General features: G+C 44.4%; 1 protein-coding gene across 2 annotated transcripts in view; it reads left to right on the top strand.

Moving 5' to 3' along the window:
- Positions 1–23,623, top strand: part of FSTL4 (follistatin like 4) — a 685,476-nt gene that overhangs the window by 491,913 nt on the left and 169,940 nt on the right. The window lies entirely within an intron of this gene.

The raw sequence follows: 23,623 nt of genomic DNA, 5'->3' as shown, positions 1-23,623 counted from the left end.
AAGTGACTTGCCCAAGGTCACACAGCAGTCATGTAGCAGAGCTGGGATTAGAACCCAGGTCCTTCCGACTCCCAGGCCCAGGCTCTAGCCAGTAGGCCAATGTGAGAGTGCACGTAGCTCTGCACAAACCACTGAGGTGGCAATTGGAGGTGTCCATCAGAAACAATGGTCCAATCCCAGAGGCCTGTGAAAAGGAATCCATTCTGGAGCTGGTGATCTGCACAGTGCCACTCGGACTTTTGTCTCTGTCGATCACTTTTCTGCCGGGATACAGAGTGCAATGAGTGAGGAAGCTTTAGACTGGAAGCTCATTGTGGGCAGGGAACGTGTCTGCTAATTATGTTGTATTGTACTCTCCCAAGCACTTAGTACAGTGTTCTGCACATAGTAAGTGCTCAATAAATACCACTGACTAACTGAGGCCAGCAGCACATTGTGAACTGCATGCAAGGGGTTCCAAGTACAAAACCTGTTTTTAGCCCAAGCAAGCATAGCATAGTGCTGATGCTATGCCATACAGCCAAAGTCCTGTAGGCATTTGACAAGGTAGCCACCTCAGTAGCCAATATGATCTTTGCCACCCAGGATAGACAGCTATTTTCAGGATTCCTGCTGGACCTGTCCGCCATGCAAGATAGAGATTTGACTCTCAGAAACCACCTTCAATGATCATTTTGTTTGGTTTTTGTTTTTGAGTACCAGCATGGAAAGACCGCGGAACTGGAAGTCAGAGGACCTGAGTTCTAATGCTGGCGTGCCACTGGTCTGCTATATGACCTTGGGCAAGTCATTTAACTTCTTAGTGCCTCATTTGTAAAATGGGAATTCAATCCCTATTCTCTCGTCTAATTAGACTGTAAGCCCTGTGTGGGAAAGGTACATGTCTGACATGATTAACTTGTATCTACCTCAGAGCTTAGAATGATAGGGTTAGGGTGAGAATGGTGCTTGACACATAGAATCAGCACTTAACAAATACCACAGTTATCATGGCCAAGGTCAGCTATTTTTCTAGACGTTTCACCCTGTCACCTACTATGCTGAGGTTGGAGTCGGACTCTGGTGGCAGTGTGATGATGGTGGCCATCACTGTATACAATATCCAAAAGTTTGATCTTTACTTCTCGGGGCTTTCCTGGAGGGCAAAGAATGTGTCACTTGCTGGTTTTGTATTTCCCAGGTGCTTATTACAGTGAGTTGCACCCAATGAGTGCTTAATAAATACTATACCTGCTTGCTCAGAGAAGAGGAGACTGGGGGAGAGGAAATCCATTCAGTTTTCTCAGTATCATCCCATTCAAGCCATGGTGTACCAATCCATTGTGAGGGTCTGTAAATATAGTTCTCCTGCTGTTTATATGGGCTCTTCCAGGACTCTGTTTTGGACACAGATTAATTTTCTCCGGTTCTCTGACTTAGCTGTGGGATTCTTAGAATAATGATGATAATAATAATAATGATAATATTTTAAGCACTTACACCCTGTAACAAGAACTGTGCTAAGCTCTAGGGTAAATACACGATAATCAGGTTGGACATAGTCCCAGTCCCACATGGGGCTCACAGTCTAAGTAGGAGGGGGAACAGGTATTGAATCCCCATTTAACAGATGAGGAAATGGAAGCACAGAGAAGTCAAGTGACTTGGCCAAGGTCACACAGCTGGCAAGTGGCAGATGGTCAGAATCTTTCTTTGACAACTTCTCTCAGTGCAGCTTCTCTCTGGGAAACTGTCAGCTGCATGAAACATGGGTAACTTTTCAGCTCGGGGGTTTTTCCTCCGTGAAAAATGGGGATGCTTAACCTGGTGAATTTTTCAAAATGTTGCCTGGCTCCACCTTTTGGTGCAGTACACAGGCCATCTTTAGAAAAGAGATTGTTTTTTAAGTGAGAAAGATGAAAAGATAACTAGAATCAATACTTCTTGAATTAGATTTTCCTTTTATGGGATTAAAAATGTTTGCTACGAGCCCCAAGGAAGAATGCAGTCTAAGGGCAGGAGAGAGATGATTACTAAATCTAATAGCTTCCACACGCTCAAAAATATTTTGAGTAAAAGGCAAAATGCCACAACATAATTTCCAAGAACAGCAGACATCTTTATCATTAAAAGAAAGCAGTCTGCCCAGGAGAACTCGGCCACTTTACTAGCAAGATTGAAAAGCATCTACTCATTTTCTTTCTTTCTCTCTCTCTCTCTCTCTCTCTCTCTCTCTCTCTGTGCTGTTGTTCCTTGAAAACACAGAAATTCCTATCATGGAACAAAGGGAGGCAGGATCCATGTTTGTTCTTTGGAAAATCAGGAAAGGGCTTGGGAAGCATCCTGGGAAGAAGAATGACTGTCGAAAGCTATACCTGGGTCATGGTGACCTGCAGCAGCTGCTGCCAGCCAAAAAAAGGCCAGCCCTTGGGGAATAAAGCACTCTTGAAGTAAAGGGTGGGTGGCAGGAGTGCTGGGGCCATTTTCCAATTCCCAAGTGGCAGGAAATGATTCCATGACACTTGAGGCTGGCCAAAGTAGAAGTGCTGTGTGGTGGAGATGAAAGGTACCCAGAGGAGTTTGGTCAGAGAGAGACCTGCCACCTCTAAAAATAATAATAATTGTGGTATTTGTTAAGAGCTTACTATGTGCCAGGCACTGTACTAAGCACTGGTAATTGGGTTGGACACAGTCCCTGTCACACATTGGGCTCACAGTCTTAATCCGCATTGTATAGATGAGGTAACTAAGGCAGTGAGAGGTGAAGTGACTTTCCCAAGGTCACAGAGCAGATGGGGGCCAGGGGGCAAGATTATAACCCAGGTCCTCCAGTGACATGGACTCTCATTGCAGCTCTGTTTGCTGAGGCTGTACCTTCAGGGGAAAAGGTTTTGAACTAAAGAACCAGCTAAGGTCATTCCATGAGGCAGTCAGCCCAGCAGGAATCCCCTCCAAAATAGCTAGTTAACATCTGGGGCAAAGACTGGGATGGCTACTGAGGCTACTTTAATCAGTCTCTCCAGGCAAGTTTTCGGTCCTGAAGTCTCTATTTTTTTTTTTCCATTGGTATTTGTTCAGCACTTACTATGCCCAGGCACTGTACTAAGTGCAGGGATAGACACATATTAATCAGGATGGACGCAGTCCCTGTCCCACATGGGGCTCATGGTCTTAATCCCCATTTTACCAGCAAGGTAACTGAGGCACAGAGAAGTCAAGTGACTTGCCCAGGGTCACACAGCAGACAAGTGGCAGAGTCAGGATTAGAACCCAGGTCCTTCTAACATCCAGGCCTGTACTTTATCCATTAGGTCATGCTGCTTCTCATTTGTCATTCTGGATTTTCAAGGTGTTTTAAGCATTGTTCTCCCACCACAAGAAGGTCTGCCTGGATTTTCTGCAGCTTATGCATTTTCTGGTGGAAACTGTCACTAGAGATTTGACCAAATGCCCCCCAAATACAGAGCCCAATCTGTTTTTTGGGATGCAGCTGTGTCATGTGATGGTTTCACTTCAATCACCAGCCAAAGCCTTTGGCCAGTAGCCTCCACAGGCAGCCATGCTACATGCCTCCTTTCCCCTCTCTCTTTTCTTTCTCTCTGCTATTACCTCCCTCCCCATATTTTTTCCTGATTCTGATTGAAAGAATGAGATCGTCTTATGTCTGACAGCAGTCTTTTTTGGACTACCAAGAGGAAGCCAGCAAAAGAGGAGGCAGGGTTGACCCACTGCCACGGGTTCTAGAGACACTTTCCCCTCTGAACGTGCCACTGTTGTTTAATCCACCAGGCAGGAAAAAAGGTGTATTTTATGTGCAATGCAATCTGTTGTAAAAGTGCTCTTCAAAGAATTTGGGCAGAAGGGGGTTAGCAAAGTGGGGTCAGCAACTTCGATTCTTTCTCTAGCAAAGGTATCGTTACTCAGGTTATCGGCCGTAGGACTCTGCACACAGTAGGCACTCATACCCTTTATTGATTGTATTAGCTGCCATTGCAGATGTGCATGGACTGTCCAATCAGAAGGTGTAATCAAGAGCTTGTGTCCAAAAGGTGGTTTTGAGGCATAATAATATTAATGATGGCATTTGTTAAGCGCTTACTATGAGTCGAGCACAGTTCTAAGCACCAGGGGAGGTACAAGCTAATCGGGTTGGACACCTTCTCTGTCCCACATGGGGCTCACAGTCTTAATCCCCATTTTACAGATGAGGTAACTGAGGCACAGAGAAATTAAGTGACTTGGCCAAGGGTCACACAGCAGACAGGTGGCATAGCCAGGATTAGAACCCAAGTGGCTCATCATGTGAAGATGGCACCCCAGCAGGCATGTCCTTTTGTAAAATGGGGAGATTGACACCTATCATTTCAGGGGACTAACTCACCAACAAGCCCTGGGATGATAAAGCCCTAAAACACCATGAAGCTTTCCAAATGGACACTGGATATGCCCAAGGAAGTCAACCAATCAGTCAGTGGTATTTACTGAGCACTCACTGTATGCAGTGCACTGAACGAAATGCTTGGGAAAATACAACATAACAGAGGTGATGGACACGTTCCCTGCCCATGAGAAGTTTACAGCTAGAGCAATAAATTATGGATCAGTCAATTGTATTTTTATTGAGTGCTTACTATGTGCAGAGCATTGGACTAAGCTCTTGGAAGAGGATAGTATGACAGAGTTGGTAGACACATTCCCTGCCCAAAGTACATAAGTTCTGCAGGGTTGAAGGTGGGGTGAATAGCAAGTGCCTAAAGGGTACAGATCTGAGTGCAAAAGCAATGCAGATGGGAGAGGGAATAAGGTAAGTCAGGGCTTAGTAGGGAAAGGCCTATTTCTCAAAACACCATGCTGCAGTGTGGGCAGACAGTTTGTGCCATCAAGAGCATAGGTCTTTGGCCAATTTTGGGCATAAAGTGGTGGACTCTCTTGTTCCCCTGACAAAGGTAACAAGCGTTAGACTCAATCTAGACTCTTCTCTGGCTTGTTGAGGAAGGGTCCATCTCTGCTTCCTGTGTCTGTAATTAATAGAAGTCCCTCTCCTCTCCAAGCAGGTGGATCACTCCCTTCTGGATCATGTTTATTGGATCTTAAAGAAATTGAATTTTGCATTATACGCATTAGTGACACAGGCCCAGTGCACTTTCCTCCCTGTAGGGAGGAATTCACTGCTTTAATCTGTAAATGGGTTAGGTCACCCTCTTCAATAGAACTTTATAGTCAATGGGAAAAAGAGAGAATCCTATAGGCAGAACAATTGGAGAACTGATTGAAATAGTAATAATAATAATAATTTTAGTACTTATTAAGCACTTACTACGTGCCAAGAACTATACTGAGATGGAGGGGGGAGGAAGATATAATATTTTCGGATCAGACACAGCCCCTGTCCCACATGAGGCTCACAGTCTCAAGTAGGAGGGAGTAGGATTTAATTGCCATTTTACATATGAGGTATCTGTGGCCCAGAGAAGTGAAGTGACTTCCCCTAAGTCACATAGTGGAGGAGCCAGAATTAGAACCCAGGTCCTTTAAATCCCAGTCCTATACTATTTCCACTAGATCTGCTGCTTCTCTAGAAATCTGATTTGTTTGACTGAAACAGATCAAAAGTCGCAATAACAATACGTGCAGCTGGCACAAAACCAAGGAGGAAGTGTGCCAGTGCCCTTGCCATTTCATCCCTCGAGGTGAGAACCTTGAGGAGGAGACGGCATCGAGCAGGTTTCAAAGAAATCCGCGGAGGGAGTCAGTGATCTGAGGAGTGGGAAAGAATCACAAGTGACTCCTTTGAAAGGATGCTCAAAGAATCTTTTGAGAGGAGCCGAATGGAAAAAAACAAGAGGTGTTGTGTAGTATCACAGAGCCAAGAGGGACCTCAAGAGATCCTGTGTTCCAGCAGGAAAAACATGTCTGTACTAGCGTGAGGTGAGGCCTGAAATGCTTCCGTGAAAACAATCATCATTATTGGAGTTCTTGGGATTAGAACCTAGGTTTTCTGATTCCCACTTGCCTGTTTTCCATGGAACCTTTGGGGCTGGGAACCTACGGCTTGAACTATGTCTTGCTCTTCTTTCATTCATTCATTCAATCGTATTTATTGAGCACTTACTGTGTGCAGAGCACTGTACTAAGCACTTGGGAAGTACAAGTCGGCAACATATAGAGACGGTCCCTACCCAACGATGGGCTCACAGTCTAGAAGGCGGAGACAGACAACAAAACAAAACATGTAGACAGGTGTCAAAATCGTCAGAACAAATAAAATTAAGGCTTTGTACACATCATTAACAAAATAGAATAGTAAATATGTACAAGTAAAATAAATAGAGTAATAAATCTGTTCAAATATATACAAGTGATGTGGGGAGGGGAAGGAGGTAGGGCAGAGGAGGGGATGGGGAGGAGGAGAGGAAAAGGGGGGCTTAGTCTGGGATGGCCTCCTGGAGGAGGTGAGCTCTCAGTAGGGCTTTGAAGGGAGGAAGAGAGCTAGTTTGGCAGATGTGTGGAGGGAGGCCATTCCAGGCCAGGGGAAGAACGTGGGCCAGGGGGTCAATGCCGGGACAGGCAAGAAGGAGGCACAGTGAGGAGGTTAGCAGCAGAGGAACAGAGGGTGCGGGCTGGGCTATAGAAGGAGAGAAGGGAGGTGAGGTAGGAGGGGGTGAGGTGATGGAAAGCTTTGAAGCCGCGAGTGAGGAGTTTTTGCTTGATTCGTAGGTTCACAGGCAACCATTGGAGATTTTTGATTCTCTCCAGTGTGTAGAGAGCCATATTGTGACCATTGTGTGTGAAGAGTGCTATATTACCTGCTTAAAAGAATATAATAAAAGGAAAAGACGTGGTCCCTGCCCACAAGCTGTTTATGATCTCTTTCTTTTAACTTTGCTGTGGGCACAGCCTGGTGCCATTTAAGCCTCAGCAAAAAGAGTTACCCCATTTCTAATCAATTCATCCATCAGTGTGATGTATCGATCTCTTAGTGTATGCAGAGCACTGTACTAAGTGCATGGGAGTGGACAGTGTTGTTGGTAGACAATAATTATAAATTATTTCTATTAATGTCTGTCTCCCCCCCTAGAATGTAAGCTCATTATGGACAGGGTATTCTAATACTGCTAATTCTGTTGTATTGTACTCTCCCAAGAGCAGCAGCAGGGCTTAGGGGGTAGAGGATGGGCCTGTGAGTTAGAAGGACCTGGGTTCTAATCCTGGCTCTGCCAGTCCTCTGCTGTGTGTCCTTGGGCAAATCACTTAACTTCTCTGTGCCTTGGCTACTTCATCTATAAAATAGGGATTAAGACTGTGAGCCCCATGAGGGATACGGACTGTGTCCTCTTAGTTTTGTAGCTACTCAGCACTTAGTTCAGCACCTGACATATAGTAAGCACTTAACAATTAGCATAAAAAAGAGCTTGATACAATCAATCAATCAATCATATTTATTGAGTGCTTACTGTGTGCAGAGCACTGTACTAAGTGCTTGGGAAGTACAAGTTGGCAACATATAGAGACAGTCCCTACCAAACAGTGGGCTCACAGTCTAAATGGGGGAGACAGAGAACAAAACCAAACATATTAACAAAATAAAATAAATAAAATAGATATGTACAAGTTAAATAAATAGAGTAGTAAATATGTACAAACATATATACATATATACAGGAGCTGTGGGGAGGGGAAGGAGGTAAGGCAGGGGTATGGGGAGGGGAAGGAGGTGGAGAGGAAGGAGGGGGCTCAGTCTGGGAAGGCCTCCTGGAGGAGGTGAGCTCTCAGTAGGGCCTTGAAGGGAGGAAGAGAGCTAGCTTGGCGGATGTGGGGAGGGAGGACATTCCAGGCCAGGGGGATGACATGAGCCAGGGGTTGACGGCGGGACAGGCGAGAACGAGGCACGGTGAGGAGATTAGCAGCAGAGGAGCAGAGGGTGCCGGCTGGGCTGTAGAAGGAGAGAAGGGAGGTGAGGTAGGAGGGGGCGAGGTGATGGAGAGCCTTGAAGCCGAGGGTGAGGAGGTGCTCTGCACATAGCAAGCACTCAATAAATAGTATAGATTGATAGGTAGACCCTATTGCTGACCTCAAGGAGTTTATAACTGCTCTATTACAAGCTGATCCCTCTGTTACTGGTGCCTGCCAGTTGCCAAAGCTACACTATACCATCTGAGGTTTTTCTTCATAATGTATCTATAACATTTCTTCTGTCTTCCATGAGCCAGTTGTTTGAATAATCTGCTAGTGCCCATTATCCTCATACACCTCATCCATTGAAAGGGTTCTGTGACAAGCATTGTTTCAGTGCTGCTTTCCAGGAGCTCATCATTTGTGGTCCAGACTTGGTAGGGTGTGTTAGTATTCTGCTGTTGAAGTGGAATTAGGTCTCCCAACCAGATAGAAGTTGGATTCTTCAGCTGTTCTTTTGACTTTGAGTTTGGTCTCAACCTTAATGCCTTGGTAATGCTGCAGTCTTTCATCCAAAAAACGTACAAGTCCTCTTGACTTGGTTTTCTTTCTCCTGATTTATCCTTGCATTTTTGAACAATTGGCTGTCTAGATAGCAGAATTCAATGACTCCGTTCAACTCCGTGTCCCCGGTGGAGATCCTTGGTTGGTTATAAGACAGATCTGGTACAGGCTGATAAGGTAACTTGGATTTCTTCAGGCTGACTGTAAATACATCAACATTTTCTGAATTCTTAATGTAGTGAGGTGGCGTACTGTTAAAGTCATGAGATTTGTGAGACTACCTGAATTCACTTGAGCTGATTGGCTTTTAGCCTGACTTGTATCAAGAAGGGATTCTTCCCCCAGACATATACTAAGCAATGACTAGGTTCAGAGTAAGAACAAGGGAAGCAATGTGACCTAATGGAAAAAGCACAGGATTTTTCTTAAAAAAAAACTGGTATTTGTTAAGCACTTACTGTGTGCTAGGCACTATACTAAGCACTGGGGTAGATACAAGACAATCAGGTTAGACACAGTACATATCCCACAAGACACTCAGTTTTAATCCCCATTTTACAGATGAGGTAACTGAGGCAGAGAGAAATTGAGTGACTTGCTCAGTCATACAGCAGACAAGTGGCGGAGCTGGGATTGGAACCTAGGTCCTTCTGACTCCCAGTCCTGTGCTGTATCCACTTGACCATGCTGTACTGGGTGACCTTGGGCAAGTCACTTAACTTCTCTGTGCCTCAGTTACCTCACTTGTAAAAATGGGGATTAAGACTGTGAGCCTCATTTGGGACATGAATTGTGTCCAATGTGGTTATCTACCCCAGTGCCAGCCACATAATAAGAACTTAACAAGTACCATTTTTTTAAAAAAAAGGACAGTAAGGACTCACAGATAGCTGACATAACTTTCCACAACTCCTAGATACACTCTTTCTCAGGGCAGGAAGGAGCTCAGGATGGGAAGTCATCAAGTGTATCCTTGCCCTTTGGGCTAAATTTTGTCCAGACTTTATTATGGATTCAGACAAAATGAAACCACCTGATTGATTCATCCTAGATGATCACTTCTTGGTGACCGAATGGCACCAAACAAGGAAACATCACAGGACCACTAATCCAAGTTACTGAGGAGGGTCCACCCCATTCTGTTTGCCTGAAAGAAAATCGAGCTCTGTCCCAGGTGAAATAGGGTTGAATTTTTCCCTTTCTCTGATAAATAACTCATGTTGACTGCTGAGATTGCATAACCAAGTCGAGAGCTACAGAGGACCAGACAGCTTGACCCCCAGAGAGAATATGGATTATGCAAAAAAAGTTGTCTCCATTGCTTGATGGGGTCAAAGGTGAGCTGCTGGTATAAAAATATAATAGGACTAGGTTATTCGGAAAGCCATGTAGAATTTACATTTTTGGAAGTGTAGAGAGTAGGAATAATCTTGGGCAGTTATGTGCTCAGGCCCTGAAAATTCAAGTAATTGATAAGAAATTGTCCTAGAGGTAATGGGCAAACAGGTGAGAATCTCTCTCTGACAGTTGAGAAAACAATGATTCCTCTACTCCATGAGAGGTACTCTGCCTTCAGTGAACTTGTGAACTTTAAGTGTGGTGTACACTAGCCACTGCACTAACAGGCATTCTGTGCACATTTGTTACCAAATTATTTCCCATAACTTGATGAATGTCAAGTGCTGTCTCTTTGAAAAGACACAAAATGTCAGCTGACCTTTACAGTACTTTTGAGTTGGTTTTTAAAGCAAATTACCTACCTGGCAGTGGGACTGCTAAATTCCTTTTTATTGAATAGATCAATACAAACAGTTTCAGAGCTGGGTGGTCTCAGAGGCTTTGAAAAACACACAACAAAGCTTGACAAAAGGCTCTGATCCAATAAAAGAAAATATTTAAGTGAGTGATAACGTGATTTTGCAGGGAAGAGTTCCTGGGTAAAATGGAGTAGTACAGTATCAGACAACTGAAAAAGAGACAAGGCGTTCTGTCCTGTTAACCAGATAAAGACCCCTGCCGCTACCTGCCCGCCCACCTGCCTTGCCCTGTCCCAGCTTCATTCAGTAGTGTTCCAGGGCTGGAATCAAAGGGTAGGCACAGGTGGGGACTGATTCACCATGTGGCTTCTAGGTCACGGCAGGGAGCATCGAGACCCCTGTGGGGAGTGAGATTTCTTCACTCCCTTGAATGGCCTCACAGGACACTAAGGGCCACCAGCCATTCACCTTTGTCTTCCTGAGGGAAAAAGAGATACCTTTAAGCTAAAAGTTCTAGGGTATCAGGGGGTTTCTATATGGGAACTGGCTTCCGTAGGGTTGTGGAATTTTCTGTGCTTGTGACCAATCAATTGGGGCTTATTGTGTGCAAAGCACTGTACTAAGCTCTTGGGAGAGTACAGTGTAACACTAAACAGACACATTCCCTGCCCACCTCAAGCTTACAGTATTGTTGAGGGCCTATTGTGGGCAGAGCACTGTACTCAGTGCTGGGACCCAGTAAATTGTAAGCTCCATGAGGGAGGATTGTGTTGACCAGCTCTACTCTCCCAAGAGTTTAATTCAGTGCTCTGCACACAGTAAATGCTCAGTAAATACAATTCACTGAGTGATTGAGGAAGTACGATAGAGGTAAGAGACACGGTCCCTGCCCTCAAGGATCTTCAGCAGGTACTCTTTGTCAAGGATGGGTTAAAAAAGGATCCTACCAGAAGGCAAGGGATTAATTTGGAAGATTCCTGGAAGGCCCAACCCACACAGTAGTTTGTCCCATCCTTCCTTAGATGGTTTCTGGGCGGACAAGAGTTGAGGGAGTTCCTTGGGGGCTGGCTTCTCTGGCAATTTTTCCACTCTTCCCTAACAGCTGCCATTTTCCTTTGGAGCACCATTATTTCCGCAAAGTTAATGGCATGCTGACCCATTTTACTTTTTGGCCTGATACTCCCTCTGGATATTTGACCCAGGGCCCAGATTATCATATAAACTGGAAACGAATCGCCGAGTTATTCTTTTAAAGGCTAAAAATCCAATATAAAATCTGCCCAGGATCCGTGTAGTACGGAGCAGAGGAAGGCATGCAAGAAGGGCATACACTGTTGATGAGCAAACTGGAGTGAATCATCATCACAGATAGGCAGTTTATAGAAGAAGATCCCCCTTGCATCCTTGGAAATCGTGTTATCTTGCTGGCTGGGGATGGAGGAAATGTTTTTCTTTAAACCTCCAACACTATAGGAGAAATGTCTAAGTAGTTTATCAAGTTATGCAAGCTGATTCTGATACGTTGCTGCCATAGATATGAAACAGAAGTCAAGTAAAAATAGGTGAAATTAGAGACCTGTATAGAGGAAGTTTTGAAACCTCTATGACTCCCTTGTTTTTTTCACCTTTCTTTTCACGCCAAGGTACACCACATATAAGTTGTCATGGCGAATTCAGTTTGCAGCTCTGATGCAGAATGAAACCAGTAGGAGCAGCTGGAGAATATCATCTTCTTTTCCCCTTCAGATGACTGAAACTCGACATTCGTCTTGAAACATTTGTCATGTCTGCAGAAATAAACCATAATTGTGCACACAAGGTGGCAAGTGAGAATCCTACACTATGCGGGTTCAGTTATGGGCAGAATGCTAATCACTTTTCTGTTGCTAATAGATCTGCTGAGGTAAAGCGGTGGCTGTATTTGGAGGGGGTTGTGAAAGGAATGCAATGGTTCTGGAGCAACTGGGAATGGATCTACTCTAGAGTTAGGCAGATTTGGGAAGTCTCCCACAAAAATGGCACCCAGAAGGCATCATCACGTCTTGCTGTGTGTTGGCCAAATGGATGTGATGTCACCTGAGTCTCGAGGTCTGATTTTTCTGAATGCCATCGCTGGCCATCTATCTAAGAAAAAGGCAAACAAACGTACTGTTTTCTTAAGGATCCGGCAACTCTAAAATCACCTTTGGAAACCCACTCCAGTACTTAATCATCCTCAGAGTCGAAATGATCTTCCATATGTCCAAGGGAGCATTCTGTTTTTGTTTGTTTATTTACGGTACTTGTTATGTGCTTATTATGTGCCAGGCATTCTACTAAATGATGGAGTGGTTACAAGTAAATTGAAAGCAGTCCCTGTCCCAAGTGGGGCTCACTCTCTCAGTACCCACTTTACAGATGAGGTTACTGAGGCACAAAGAAATGAAGTGACTTGTCCAAGATCACACAGCAGACAATGGGTGGAGAAGGGATTAGAATCAGGTCCTCCTGACTCCCAGGTTCTTTCCAGTAGGCCATGCTGTATAAGATATTTCCTCTTGTGGGCCTGAATCCCTTTCATGAAAACTCTTAATAGTCTTGGCAACTATTTTCCCCAGTCTTAAACACATCCGTCAATCAATCAGTGCTGCTTAGTGAGCATTTACTATGAGCAGAGTACTGTACTAAGCACTTGGGAGAGCACAATGCCACTGAGTTGGTTTACCAGTTTCCTGCCCACACCGATCTGATTCCTTTAACAGTGGATCATTTTGCTCTCTTTTATGTCTAGATTCTCCATGTCATTTCCCGAGTGTGGTGATCAAATCTGGAGCCAATATCCTAATGAGTCAAGGAAATAACCGAGGGCAGAGAAGGTTAGATTAGGTGCTCAACCAAATCCATTAATTGGTTGAGAAGGGAGGAATAAGATTCTTCAATAATCCTGGTCCCCTTGAATCAGGGAACTCAGAACATCTGTTTTATGGTGGTTTTACAGAGGTTTAAGAACACACCTCCCTTCACATATGCTTGTCTAATCTTATTATGATGATGATTATTAATCATCATCATAATAAATACTAATTATGGTACTTGTGAAAGGCTTACTGTATACTAAGTGCTGGGGTAAATCCAAGATCATCAGGTTGGACACAGTCCCTGTCCCACGGGGGGCTTGCAGCCCAAATAGGAGAGTGTAAGATTTAGTCCCCATTTTACAGATGAGGAAGCTGAGGCACTGAGAAGTTAAGTGACTTGCCCAAGGTCACACACCAGGCAAGTGGCAGAGCCCAGCTCCTCTATCTACCAGGCCCATGTGCTTTCCACTAGGCTCTGACCCTACTGACTTGGTTGAGAGTATCTTTCACCTTCTCTATTCACAAGTTTTTCTGAAGTAGAAGAACTCCATCCTTGAATATCCCTTCAAAAATCATCCGGCAGCCTCCAGCCATGCTCCTCCTCCTCTCACGATCATCGGAGGGTCATTGCTTTCTCCTCTGGGGACAGGAGGAGTTCTAGGATTTGAGCAGGACTCCCTAAGCCCTCCCTTTCCCAGCCCGTTCCATCCTTTGCTAAGATATGTTTTTGCCATTGTGATTGAAGGGGAATATGTAGTGCCCCTTTCCTCCTAATACTGGAAATGCATTCTGACCAGCACACAGGATATGAAACCCTTGCCTATGTTTCTTATCTCCTGAAAAATGCAATAATTGGGAGAACATTATTCTGTTGCTAATAGGCTTAAAAATTCATTTGAAGTTTTCCAATTACATATTTCAATTATTCCATGAATGTTAAATGAAACTAGATATAGTAAAAGTGTGTTTGGTATAAATCCTGAAAATGGAGGCTTTTGGATGCCTGTGTTTAAGCATGAGAAATGGATGATTACACAATTAGTCCTGAAACGCTGTAAGAAAACTGTAGCCTTAGACCTGAGTGTGTTCCTTCCAGGTTCCTCTGCTGTCTGCTCCTATCCCAGGTGTCAGTCTGGGTTTGCTCCTTCTGAAGGCCCAGCAACTGGCATGACATTGTAATCAGGCCTAGGAAACAGAGGTTCCTGGGTTCTAATCCCAGTTTTGCCACTTGTCTGCTGTAAGACCTTGTGCAAGTCACTCTACTTCTCTGCGCCTCAGAGCAGTGCTTGGCACATAGTAAGCACTTAATAAATACAATTATTATTATTACTCTAGACTGTAAGCTCATTGTGGGCAGAGGATGTGTCTGTTTATCATTATATTGTACTCTCCCAAGTCCTGAGTACAGTGCTGTGCTCTCAGTAAGTGCTCAATAAACAGGACTGACTTGCTTTATCTGGAAAATGGAGTTAAAGATTGGGGCGCTATGGGGGACATGGACTGTGTCCAGCCTGACTATCTTGTGTCTACCCCAGCACTTGATATAGTGCATCGCCCATAGTAAGTGCTTAACAAATACTATAAAATAAAATCCAGTGCTATCTACTGATAGAGCTGCCGGGGTTTTGGAGCAATTTAGCATATAGCTTAAGCAGTTGCATTTGGGATCATGTAAAAGGCACATGGTAATTCCACATCCAAGTCATTTCAGTCATTTGACGTGCACCATTCCTAACTGCAGAATGCACCCTGTGCCAGAGGGTGAGCTGAAATCTTGCTCGAGTTCACACCCGAGCCAGCCAGCTTCATAGCTTCATGTCTGCCAAGCCATCACTGTCTCGGGGTAGTCACGGTATTTGAGAAAAGGAGCCATGTGCTGTTAACCTGCTTGAAGGAGATCATGCCCAAGTCAACAGCTTTGCCCATGCTACTTTAGCAGCTTTACTGATGAACTCTGTGGCGATAATTGCTCAAGCTCATACCAGTTCTCTGGAGGTTACGAACCTCAGCTTACCCTTCTCTTAGCCCTTCCTCTCCATGCTTTTCTCTTCCTTCTTCAAAATGCATCACAATCGATCCCTGTTGTGAATAGCTATGTGGGTTAAGTAGTAATCACAGTTATTCCTATTCATTCATTCAGCAGAAGGCACAGGCCGTCATCAGACGTATGACACAGTGGGTTCCCCCAAACTGTCTCCTAATGCAAAACATACGTCAGAACTAATTTTCTGGTTGAGCCAGTGTGGTAAATGGATGATTGGTTCCCCAACTGAGGTTCCCCAACTGAGATCAAATACCAGTTTAGACGGAAATACCCCAGAATTGTGTAAAGTGTCCAAGGCGCCTGGAGTTCATAGAATGTTCATACTTTTTCTTGTTGTCTTGGTATTTGTTAAGCACTTACTACATGCCGGGCACTGTACTAAGTAGATACAAGCTAATCATGTTGGACGCAGTTCACGTCCCACATGAGACTCAGAGTCTTAATTCACATTTTATAGATGAGGCAACTGAGGCCTAGAGAAGTTAAGTGACTTGCCCACGGTCACACAGTGGACAAGTGGCGGAGCCAGGATTAAAACCCAGTTCCTTCTGACTCCCAGACCTGTGGTCTATCTACTAAGCCATGTTGCTTCTCCCAGTTGTTTGGGATTTCCTCTTTAGCAGAGTTTTCCTTAAAAGTGGGTATTTAGCAGAGTTTTGAAGGCAGAGAAAGATAAGGCTTTGTGAATAGGTGGAAAGGGAATGTCACCTTCAGCTGCAGTTTTTATTGAGCACCAACTGTACTGGTTGCTTAGGGCACAGAGAAAAAAAGTGACATAATCCTTAACCTCAAGGAATTTATTACCAAGTAGGGAAATCCAGCAATGTTGGCAAAAAAGGTGAGAGTTTCAACATCATGGGGGGCCCTATAAATAACAAACCCAGATGGATAAAGAAAACATATGTTCCTAGATAAGTGCATAGGCATGCTGTGTGCCTGAGGGATTGGCAGGTGTCTGAGGGTGATTATGGAAGGCCTCCTAGAGGATGGGGCATTATAGAATGTCTTTGAAAGAGAGAATAAGGACTTAATTGAGCACTGCAATTTGGCAAAGCTGAAGAGGAAGGGCATTCCAGGCAGGGATGGATAGATAGGTTGGGAAACAGCATGGCCTGGGGCGAGAGCGCGGGCCTGGGCGTCAGAGGACCTGCGTTTTAATCCCGACTCCATCAATTGTCTGCTGTGTGACCTTGGGCAAGTCACTGCACTTCTCCATGCCTCAGTGCCCTCATACAAAATGGGGATTCAATACCTGTTCTCCCTCCTATTTGGATTGCGAGCCTAATGTGGGACCTGATTATCTTGTATCAACCCCAGCACTTGGCACGCTGTGGCCTAGTGGATAGAGCACAGATCTGGGAATCAGAAGGACCTGGGTTCTAATCCTGGATCCACCACTTGTCTGCTGTGTGACCTTGGACAAATCACTTCACTTCTCTGGGCCTCAGTTACCTCATCTATAAAATGGGGATTAAGATTCTGAGCCCGTTGTGGGACAGGGACTGTGTTCAACCTGATTAACTGGTATCTACCCCAGTGCTTAGTACAGTGTCTGGCATTTTGTGAGCTATATGTCAGTAAGCACTTAAGAAATGCCATTAAAAAATAAACAGGAAGCACTTAACAAATGCAACTGTTGTTATTATTAGTGAGCAAGTGGCTGCCAGACCGCTTGCCATGGGAAAGCAAAGAGCAAGGTTTGGAAATAGCGGGTCCAAAAAGCAGCTAGGTGAGTTGCCACCTGCTGATGGAGAACCTTGAAGCAGATGGTCAGGAGTTTTTGTTTTCTGCAAATGGAAAGCCACTAGAGACTTCGTACGAACAGTGTGATGGGCCCTAATCGGAATTTAAGAATGATGATCTGTGCAGTTGTGTCTACGAAAGATTGAAGAGGGGAGAGGCTGACTTGAACAGTCTAAGAAGGAAGGTGATTGTTCCTTCGGGCTGGGGACTGTATTGAGAAGCAGCTGGCCTAACTGATAGATTATTGGCCTGGGAGTCAGAAGGACCTGGGTTCTAACCCTAATTCTGCCACTTGTCTGCTGGGTGACCTTGGGCAAGTTATTTAATTTATTTGTGCCTCAGTTACCTCATCTGTAAAATGGGATTAAGGCTCGGAGCCCGATATGGGGCTGGGACTGTGTCCAACTGTATTTTCTTGTAACTACCCCAGCCCTTAGAACAGTGCCTGGCATATAGTAAGCATTTAACAAATACCACACTATTACAGTTGTAATTGGAAGAAAAGGGGAGAATTGTGAAAAATCATTCAGAAAGAAGTGAAAGGAGGAATAGCATGAGAAATTGTTTAGAGATGGAAGAGCAAAAGATTGCTCAGTAGTCATCTTCAACACCCAATTAAATCCTTGCTTACCATTTTATGATGGGGATGAGAGTCCCTGGCCTAGTGTGTCTCCCTTCCTTCCCCATTTTAAGATCTGAGAAGTTCCTAGAGCATTGTGAATACTCTACCCCAAAGAGAGAAACAATTTGGATCTGTAAAACTTGATATATGGCTTTTCATGGAAGCAAAGGGACTCAATTCTTTGTGACTCTTTATCACGGGTGTTCTTCCCACCCACACCATCCTTCTCACTCCTTCCTGGAAAGCCCTAAGACATTAGAGGTGTATTCTACCTCCTGAAACTCCATCAACTGGCTTAAAAACACATTAGAAAGCATGTTACCTTGGGACCCTGATGCAAATTTACCCTGCCCTCTACCTATAAGGCGTCATTGCTGTCATGTGACATTAGGGTGGCCATTCATTAGGATTTAGAGAAGCAGCATAGCCTAAGTGGTTAGAGCATGGGCCTTGGAATCAGAAATACCTAAATTCTAATCTCAGCTCCATCTTTGTCTGCTGTGTGACCTTGGTCAAGTCACTTAACTTCTATGTGCCTTTACCTCATCTGTAAAATGGGGTTTAAGACTGTGAGCCCTATGTGGCACAGGGACTGTGTCCAACCCCATATCTACATGCCCCAGTACTTAGTACAGTGCCTTGTACATAGTAATAATAATAATAATTGTATTTGTTAAGCACTTACTATGTGCCAAGCACTGTTCTAAGCACTGGGGTAGATACAAGGTAATCAGGTTGTCTCAAGTGAGGCTCACAGTCTTAATCCCCATTTTCCAGATGAGGTAACTGAGGCACAGAGAAGTAAAGCGACTTGCCCAAGGTCACACAGCAGACAAGTGGCAGAGGCAGGTTTAAAACCCATAACCTTCTGACTCCCAGGCCCATGCTTTATCCACTACGCCAGTCTGGAGGAAAAGGCGTCAAATAGGGAGACTCTTTGCCTCTTTTTCCCTGCTCATCCAGGGTTCAGCTGAGAAGGGCTCCAGGATAGGGGAGATGGTTGCTGGAACACTGGAGCTCAACAAAGCCCAGGGCAGTGGATGGGATTTATTAGTTCATTCAGTTGAATTTATTAAGCTCTTTACTGTGCGTGAAGCACTGTGCTAAGTGCTTGGGAAAGCACAATATAACATCAGACACATTCCCTGCTCACAATGAGCTCACAGTCTGGAGGAAGGGAGATGGGGAGTCCTTGATAGAGAAGCAGCGTGGCTCAGTGGAAAGAGCCCGGGCTTTGGAGTCAGAGGTCATGGGTTCAAATCCCTGCTCCGCCACTTGTCAGCTGTGTGACTTTGGGCAAGTCACTTAACTTCTCTGTGCCTCAGTTACCTCATCTGGAAAATGGGGATGAAGACTGTGAGCCCCATGTGGGGCAACCTGATCACCTTGTAACCTCCCCAGTGATTAGAACAGTGCGTTGCACATAGTAAGTGCTTAATAAATGTCATTATCATTATTATTATCCCCCACTGTCTGTACCTAGCAAAGCACTCACAGCCCAACTCTCCCCTCTTTGTTGACAATTATCATTTTTTCTGGTTTAATTAAACACTGCTTGGAATTTGTTCCATAAATTGAGTCTTAAAGGGAAAAAAATTGGATTTGAGGCCGTGGGTTGGGGACCGGGCATTATAAATAATGATTTTCTTCTTAATACAAAAGCAGTTGAGTTTTAATAACTTTCCTGGTGCATAGTTGTGACTTTTGAAGTCTCCCTGGGGAAAGTAGGGTTTTGGAGCTAAAATTCCCCCTCTATGATCAAGCCGTTCTGCTGGCCCTTGAAAGATGTTCCCTTTACATTGCTTTTCTGCTTCTGAAGCTCAAGATTCTGACTTTAGAAGGTGTGTGTTTATGTGTGCACACACACGCGCGAACCCGGTCATTCATGCACAGGCATAATTAAGATCTTTGGGATTGCAGAAGGCATAGGTGAACATCAGGTACATCATTGCTGTGCCTGAATCTTTTCACCAAAAGACCAGAGAGCGACTTACATGCCTTTCAAACCATGAGGTAATTAATTGAGACTTCGATTTCCTGTTTTTGTTGTTGTTGTTGGTCTGGGAGGTAGTTAGATCCAGGAAGGTTGGCCTGGGAGGGACGAAGATGCTAAGTTGGGAAATAGTGGGCAAAGAGAGCAGATTGATAATATCAGTCCTAATTACTGAGCGTTTACTATGTGCTGCACACTGAACTTAGCATTTGGGAGAGTACAATCCAACAGAATTAGCAGACATGTCCCCAGCCTATAATGAGTTTATAGTTTGGAGAGGGAGACAGACATTAATATGAATAAAGTAATTTATAATATGTAATTTAAAAATATGTACATTATTAGGTGATAAGGTGGTGCGTGAGAGAGGAAAGCCTTGGAACTGATTGTGAGGAGTTTTTGTATGATGCAGAGAGGCACAGGAAGCCAATGGAGGATTTTGAGAAGAGGAGTCATGTGGGCCAAGCGATGCTTCAGGAAACTGATCCATGCTGGCCTGTGTAATATAGATTGAAGTGAGAAGAGCCTGAAGGTTGGGAAACCAGCAAGGAGGCTTATGTAGTAGTCTAGCTAAGGCAAGAACAGAGCTTTTACCAAAGTGATAGCATTTGGAACTTGTGCTGCATTGTACTCTCCCAAACACTTAGTGCAGTGCTCTGCACATAGTAAGCACACAGCAAATATCATTGACTGACCATGAGAAGGAATTCAGTGAGGCTTGTTTGTCACCTACTGGTGCTCAGGGAGGATGTGGGGTGCTAAGCTCCCCCATGAATAGGCACTGCACCAGAAAAAATTGAGGCTGATGCTCAGCAACAACCAGTCTGCAGGTGAAGCTATGACACAGCATCACAATAATCATAATAATTATTATTAACTAACAATAACTAGCTATAACTAGTTATAACTAACAATAATAATAATAATAATTGTAGCATTTGTTCATTAATGGTATTTATTGAATACTTACCTTATGCTTAGCACTGTACTAAGCATTTGAGAGTACATTTCAAGAGATTGGTAGTCATGCTCCTTGCCCACACTAAGTTCGCAGTCTAGCATCTAGTCTACACTCCAAAGCCCACAGTCTAGTTAAGTGTTTACCATATGCCAAGTGCTGTGCTAAATGCTGCAGTCAATATAAGGTAATTAGGTCAGACATGAGGCTCACATGCAATTACTTCGGCGGCAAATGGATTGTATCCATCAAGGTGGGCTCTGTAATTGTGTTGCATCCCTGTCAGCCTTCTCACTTGTTGTTCTCTGGGCCCAATCAAGAACGTGTCTGGCCAACACAGTACGAGGGGCACTGGCATGATAATCAAGTTCTCAGTTTTGTTTTTGTTTTTAATGGCATTTATTAAACGCTTACTATGTGCAAAGCACTGTTCTAAGCACTGGGGAGGTTACAAGATGATCAGGTTTTCCCACAGGGAGCTCACAGTCTTAATCCCCATTTTACAGATGAGGTAACTGAGGCACAGAGAAGTTAAGTGACTTACGTAAGTCACACAGCTGACAATTGGCAGAGCCGGGATTTGAACCCATGAACTCTGACTCCGAAGCCCGTGCTCTTTCCACTGAGCCACACTGCTTCTCATCGTTCTGAAGTCTCGGAGCCAAGGTTCTTCTGCCATTCTCAAGGCATTCAATCAGTCACTCACTAAATCAATCAGTGGTATTTGTTGAGTACTTCTTGAGCACTAAGCCACACTGTTTATTGAGAAGCACATGGTTTAGTAGATAGAGCACAGGCCTGGGAGTCAGAGGGACCTGTGTTCTAATCCCAGCTCCATCATATGACTGCTGTGTGATCTTGTGCAAGTCACTTAACTTCTCTGTGCTTGTTACCTGATCTGTAAAATGGGGATTTTATAGATTTTACAGTGCGATTTTACAGTGTGAGCCCCTTGTAGAACAGGGACTGTTTCCAACTTGATTAACTTGTATTTACCTCAGTGCTTAGAACAGTGCTTGGCACATAATAGGTGATTAAAAAGTACCATTATTATTATTATCATCATTATTATTATTACTTACTGTGTGCAGAGCACTGTGTTTGGGAGAGAACAATACAACAGAGTCGGTAGATGTGTTCCCTGCCCAGAGTGAGCTTACCGTCTAGCGGGAAATCTCTGTCACCATCAATGAAATGGCATTGGTGAGGTGGTGGAGTAGCACGGCCTAAGATGAATTAAGGCAGTCGCAGTTTGATCTGGAACAGTATCTTCCACTGTGTGCATATTTAAATCACATTTAAAACTGTGAAGATCAACAACTTCGCACATCGTGAAAAAAGCTGTGGAAACCTGTGATAAGTGATTTTTGTGCCATACTGCCACCCACAAAAACTAACACTCCTTCCCACACAATTCCCAACACACAGTCTCTACTGACACAGTGATTGGAATGTTTTCAAAAGAGTCCACTTGGAGGTGTGGTAAAACAGCTACTCAGGAACAGGAATGGAAAAAGTTGGTGTTGGTGTCACCAGTCAGGACCCTTCTGAACCTCCTCCGCTCTGCCCCCCTTTTCAACCTCCACAGCACCTCCATAATACTCTAAAACAAGAACCACCTTCCGTTCCCCACTTTCCCATACTTCTCACTTTTCTGTTCCTACATTTTCTCCCAGTCTGCCGCTTCCAGATCAGCTCTGGCTGTATTAATTATGGTGCTCATTAAGCACTTTCTATGTTCCGAGCACAGTACTAAGTAAGGAGTTAGATACAAGTTATTGGACCAATCTCTGTCCAAGTGGAATTCTTAATCCCCATTTTACAGATGCGGTAACTGAGGCACAGAGACGTTAAGTGGCTTGTCCAAGGTCACACAGCAGACAAATACCAGAGCCAGGATTTACTCATGTTAGCCAGCTAGAATCCAGGATTAGAACCCAGGTTCTCTGACTCCCAGGCCTGTGCTTTTTCCACTAGGCCATGCTCCTTCAACTGCATGCCTAGAGATCCCCACTTCCAGAAAATCATTCAGCAAGAAGGCGTCAAGACTACCAAAGTGTAGCAGTCAAGAACAGAATTGAGGGCTTTGACGTTTCTCTCCGACAGAAGGCTCTTGTGGTATGGCATAGGGATACATACACAATTATAATAATGATCATGCTATTTGCTATTTATCCAGTGCTTCTGCCAAGCACTATATTAATTACTGTGGTAGATACAAGATGATCAGGTCAAACACAGTATGACCCACATGGGCTTCACAGACAAAGGAGGAGGGAGAAAAAGTTATCTCCGTGCTACCAATGAGGAAACTGAGGCCTAGAGAAGTTAAAGACTTGCCCAAGGTGATATAGGAGACAGGATTAGATTAGAATCCAGGTTCCCTTCCTCCCAGGGCCATGCCCATTCACTTCCACCACTACAATGGGCACCCCCTCATTTTCCTTTTCACCACTGCTCCTATCAACCTCACATATGGGCACTCCAAATGTTCAGTCATCTCACTACTTAATGCTTTTTATTCTTGGAAATGGAATTTGTTAAGTGTTTACTATGTGCCAGGCACTGTTCTAAGCACTAGGGTACACACAAGCTAATCATATTGGACACATGGGGCTCATAGTCTTAATCCCCATTTGAGGTAACCTAGGCACAGAGAAGTGAACTGAGTTGTCCACGTTTCCACAGCAGACAAGTGGCAGAGCTGGGATTAGAACCCAGGTCCTTCTGACTCCTAGGCCCATGCTCTAGCCACATGGCCACACTGCTTTAAGAGTTGATGCATTAAGCCATCCAGAGTTAAATTGCTTACACACCAAGGCGCGATCAAGCTAGTCATCAGATCTCATACTGAGCCCTGATCAGAGCCCTCTGGCCTAAGCTGTTACCTGGGCACCATGTTTTTCCCAAGCTGTAACCCAGGCCCTCACTCCCCCAACTCCTTCACCACTTGGCTTAATGCTACCCCAGCCCCAGCTGTGCTTTTTCTGGAGTTGATTTCCAAAGTAGATGATGATCCAGAGGAACTTGCCTTTCTGGCTCAATGATGAAAGTGGCTGGGTGGGGCAAGCACGCACTAGAGAGAGCTTTCCCAAAACCTGCTTCTGCCATGAGGGAGAGAAGCAGCCTGGTCCAGTGGATAGAGCACTGGGAGTCAGAAGGACCTGGGTTCTTATCTGGGCTCTGCCACTTGTCAGCTATGTGATCTTAGGCAAGTCATTTCACTTATCTTT

This window comes from Tachyglossus aculeatus, chromosome X1 (assembly GCF_015852505.1).
Source record: "Tachyglossus aculeatus isolate mTacAcu1 chromosome X1, mTacAcu1.pri, whole genome shotgun sequence".
Lineage (NCBI taxonomy): Eukaryota > Metazoa > Chordata > Mammalia > Monotremata > Tachyglossidae > Tachyglossus > Tachyglossus aculeatus.
This window is presented reverse-complemented; position numbering and strand designations above follow the sequence as displayed.